We start from the raw sequence: 6,800 nt of genomic DNA, 5'->3' as shown, positions 1-6,800 counted from the left end.
CAAAATGATTATGACATCATCAAATGATTATGACTTCAACAAAATGATTATGACATTATCTAATGATTATGACATCATCAAATGATTATGACATCAACAAAATGATTATGACATCATCCAATGATTATGACATCAAATGATTATGACATAAACATAATGATTATGTCATCATCCAATGATTATGACATCATCTAATGATTATGACATCATCAAATGATTATGACATCAACAAAATGATTATGACATCATCCAATGATTATGACATCAAATGATTATGATATCATCAAATCATTATGACATCAACGAAATGATTATGACATCAACAAAATGATTATGACATCATCAAATGGTTATGACATCAACAATATGATTATGACATCATCTAATGATTATGACATCATCAAATGATTATGACATCAACAAAAGGATTATTACATCATCCAATGATTATGACATCAACAAAATGATTATGACATCAAATGATTATGACATCATCAAATGATTATGACATCAACAAAATGATTATGACATCATCAAATGATTATGACATCATCAAATGATTATGACATCAATAAAATGATTATGACATCATCCAATGATTATGACATCAAATGATTATGACATCATCAAATGATTATGACATCAACAAAACTATTATGACATCATCTAATGATTATGACATCATCAATTGATTATGACATCAACAAAATGATTATGACATCATCTAATGATTATGACATCATCAAATGATTATGACATCAACAAAATGATTATGACATCATCCAATGATTATTACATCATATGATTATGACATCATCAAATGATTATGACATCAACAAAATTATTATGACATCATCTAATGATTATGACATCATCAAATGATTATGACATCAACAAAATGATTATGACATCATCCAATGATTATGACATCAAATGGTTATGACATCATCAAATGATTATGACATCAACAAAATGATTATGACATCATCCAATGATTATGACATCAAATGATTATGACATCATCAAATCATTATGACATCAACAAAATGATTATGACATCATCAAATGATTATGACTTCAACAAAATGATTATGACATTATCTAATGATTATGACATCATCAAATGATTATGACATCATCAAAATGATTATGACATCATACAATGATTATGACATCAAATGATTATGACATCATGAAATGATTATGACATCAACAAAATGATTATGTCATCATCTAATGACTATGACATCATCAAATGATTATGACATCAACAAAATGATTATGACATCATAAAATGATTATGACATCAACAAAATGATTATGGCATCATCAAATGATTATGACATCATCCAATGATTATGACATCAAATGATTATGACATCACCAAATGATTATGACATCAACAAAATGATTATGACATCATCCAATGATTATGACATCAAATGATTATGATATCATCAAATCATTATGACATCAACAAAATGATTATGACATCAACAAAATGATTATGACATCATCAAATGATTATGACATCAACAAAATGATTATGACATCATCTAATGATTATGACATCATCAAATGATTATGACATCAACAAAATGATTATGACATCATCTAATGATTATGACATCATCAAATGATTATGACATCAACAAAAGGATTATGACATCATCCAATGATTATGACATCAACAAAATGATTATGACATCATAAAATGATTATGACATCAACAAAATGATTATGACATCATCCAATGATTATGACATCAAATGATTATGACATCATCAAATGATTATGACATCAACAAAATAATTATGACATCATCAAATGATTATGACATCATCAAATGATAATGACATCAACAAAATGATTATGACATCATCCAATGATTATGACATCAAATGATTATGACATCATCAAATGATTATGACATCAACAAAATGATTATGACATCATCTAATGATTATGACATCATCAAATGATTATGACATCAACAAAATGATTATGACATCATCTAATGATTATTACATCAAATGATTATGACATCATCAAATGATTATGACATCAACAAAATGATTATGACATCATCTAATGATTATGACATCATCAAATGATTATGACATCAACAAAATGATTATGACATCATCCAATGATTATGACATCAAATGATTATGACATCATCAAATGATTATGACATGAACAAAATGATTATGACATCATCCAATGATTATGACATCAAATGATTATGACATCATCAAATCAATATGACATCAACAAAATGATTATGACATCAACAAAATGATTATGACATCATCAAATGATTATGACTTCAACAAAATGATTATGACATTATCTAATGATTATGACATCATCAAATGATTATGACATCAACAAAATGATTATGACATCATCCAATGATTATGACATCAAATGATTATGACATAAACATAATGATTATGTCATCATCCAATGATTATGACATCATCTAATGATTATGACATCATCAAATGATTATGACATCAACAAAATGATTATGACATCATCCAATGATTATGACATCAAATGATTATGATATCATCAAATCATTATGACATCAACGAAATGATTATGACATCAACAAAATGATTATGACATCATCAAATGATTATGACATCAACAAAATGATTATGACATCATCTAATGATTATGACATCATCAAATTATTATGACATCAACAAAAGGATTATGACATCATCCAATGATTATGACATCAACAAAATGATTATGACATCATAAAATGATTATGACATCAACAAAATGATTATGACATCATCCAATGATTATGACATCAAATGATTATGATATCATCAAATCATTATGACATCAACGAAATGATTATGACATCAACAAAATGATTATGACATCATCAAATGGTTATGACATCAACAATATGATTATGACATCATCTAATGATTATGACATCATCAAATGATTATGACATCAACAAAAGGATTATGACATCATCCAATGATTATGACATCAACAAAATGATTATGACATCATAAAATGATTATGACATCAACAAAATGATTATGACATTATCCAATGATTATGACATCAAATGATTATGACATCATCAAATGATTATGACATCATCAAAATGATTATGACATCATCAAATGATTATGACATCATCCAATGATTATGACATCAAATGATTATGATATCATCAAATCATTATGACATCAACAAAATGATTATGACATCAACAAAATGATTATGACATCATCAAATGATTATGACATCAACAAAATGATTATGACATCATCTAATGATTATGACATCATCAAATGATTATGACATCAACAAAATGATTATGACATCATCTAATGATTATGACATCATCAAATGATTATGACATCAACAAAAGGATTATGACATCATCCAATGATTATGACATCAACAAAATGATTATGACATCATAAAATGATTATGACATCAACAAAATGATTATGACATCATCCAATGATTATGACATCAAATGATTATGACATCATCAAATGATTATGACATCAACAAAATAATTATGACATCATCAAATGATTATGACATCATCAAATGATAATGACATCAACAAAATGATTATGACATCATCCAATGATTATGACATCAAATGATTATGACATCATCAAATGATTATGACATCAACAAAATGATTATGACATCATCTAATGATTATGACATCATCAAATGATTATGACATCAACAAAATGATTATGACATCATCTAATGATTATTACATCAAATGATTATGACATCATCAAATGATTATGACATCAACAAAATGATTATGACATCATCTAATGATTATGACATCATCAAATGATTATGACATCAACAAAATGATTATGACATCATCCAATGATTATGACATCAAATGATTATGACATCATCAAATGATTATGACATGAACAAAATGATTATGACATCATCCAATGATTATGACATCAAATGATTATGACATCATCAAATCAATATGACATCAACAAAATGATTATGACATCAACAAAATGATTATGACATCATCAAATGATTATGACTTCAACAAAATGATTATGACATTATCTAATGATTATGACATCATCAAATGATTATGACATCAACAAAATGATTATGACATCATCCAATGATTATGACATCAAATGATTATGACATAAACATAATGATTATGTCATCATCCAATGATTATGACATCATCTAATGATTATGACATCATCAAATGATTATGACATCAACAAAATGATTATGACATCATCCAATGATTATGACATCAAATGATTATGATATCATCAAATCATTATGACATCAACGAAATGATTATGACATCAACAAAATGATTATGACATCATCAAATGATTATGACATCAACAAAATGATTATGACATCATCTAATGATTATGACATCATCAAATTATTATGACATCAACAAAAGGATTATGACATCATCCAATGATTATGACATCAACAAAATGATTATGACATCATAAAATGATTATGACATCAACAAAATGATTATGACATCATCCAATGATTATGACATCAAATGATTATGATATCATCAAATCATTATGACATCAACGAAATGATTATGACATCAACAAAATGATTATGACATCATCAAATGGTTATGACATCAACAATATGATTATGACATCATCTAATGATTATGACATCATCAAATGATTATGACATCAACAAAAGGATTATGACATCATCCAATGATTATGACATCAACAAAATGATTATGACATCATAAAATGATTATGACATCAACAAAATGATTATGACATTATCCAATGATTATGACATCAAATGATTATGACATCATCAAATGATTATGACATCATCAAAATGATTATGACATCATCAAATGATTATGACATCATCAAATGATTATGACATCAACAAAATGATTACGACATCATCCAATGATTATGACATCAAATGATTATGACATCATCAAATGATTATGACATCAGCAAAATGATTATGACATCATCAAATGATTATGACATCATCAAATGATTATGACATCAACAAAATGATTATGACATCATCTAATGATTATGACATCATCAAATGATTATGACATCAACAAAATGATTATGACATCAACAAAATGATTATGACATCAACGAAATGATTATGACATCAACAAAATGATTATGACATCATCAAATGATTATGACATCAACAAAATGATTATGACATCATCTAATGATTATGACATCATCAAATGATTATGACATCAACAAAAGGATTATGACATCATCCAATGATTATGACATCAACAAAATGATTATGACATCATAAAATGATTATGACATCAACAAAATGATTATGACATCATCCAATGATTATGACATCAAATGATTATGACATCATCAAATGATTATGACATCAACAAAATGATTATGACATCATCAAATGATTATGACATCATCAAATGATTATGACATCAATAAAATGATTATGACATCATCCAATGATTATGACATCAAATGATTATGACATCATCAAATGATTATGACATCAACAAAATGATTATGACATCATCTAATGATTATGACATCATCAAATGATTATGACATCAACAAAATGATTATGACATCATCTAATGATTATGACATCATCAAATGATTATGACATCAACAAAATGATTATGACATCATCCAATGATTATTACATCATATGATTTTGACATCATCAAATGATTATGACATCAACAAAATTATTATGACATCATCTAATGATTATGACATCATCAAATGATTATGACATCAACAAAATGATTATGACATCATCCAATGATTATGACATCAAATGATTATGACATCATCAAATGATTATGACATCAACAAAATGATTATGACATCATCCAATGATTATGACATCAAATGATTATGACATCATCAAATCATTATGACATCAACAAAATGATTATGACATCATCAAATGATTATGACTTCAACAAAATGATTATGACATTATCTAATGATTATGACATCATCAAATGATTATGACATCAACAAAATGATTATGACATCATACAATGATTATGACATCAAATGATTATGACATCAACGAAATGATTATGACATCAACAAAATGATTATGACATCATCTAATGACTATGACATCATCAAATGATTATGACATCAACAAAATGATTATGACATCAACAAAATGATTATGACATCATAAAATGATTATGACATCAACAAAATGATTATGGCATCATCAAATGATTATGACATAATCCAATGATTATGACATCAAATGATTATGACATCACCAAATGATTATGACATCAACAAAATGATTATGACATCATCCAATGATTATGACATCAAATGATTATGATATCATCAAATCATTATGACATCAACGAAATGATTATGACATCTACAAAATGATTATGACATCATCAAATGATTATGACATCAACAAAATGATTATGACATCATCTAATGATTATGACATCATCAAATGATTATGACATCAACAAAAGGATTATGACATCATCCAATGATTATGACATCAACAAAATGATTATAACATCATAAAATGATTATGACATCAACAAAATAATTATGACATCATCCAATGATTATGACATCAAATGATTATGACATCATCAAATGATTATGACATCAACAAAATGATTATGACATCATCAAATGATTATGACATCATCAAATGATTATGACATCAACAAAATGATTATGACATCATCCAATGATTATGACATCAAATGATTA

Source organism: Dendrobates tinctorius, unplaced genomic scaffold (genome assembly GCF_039654945.1).
Source record: "Dendrobates tinctorius isolate UK_male_01 unplaced genomic scaffold, ASM3965494v1 ptg000019l, whole genome shotgun sequence".
Classification (NCBI taxonomy): Eukaryota; Metazoa; Chordata; class Amphibia; order Anura; family Dendrobatidae; genus Dendrobates; species Dendrobates tinctorius.
This window is presented reverse-complemented; position numbering follows the sequence as displayed.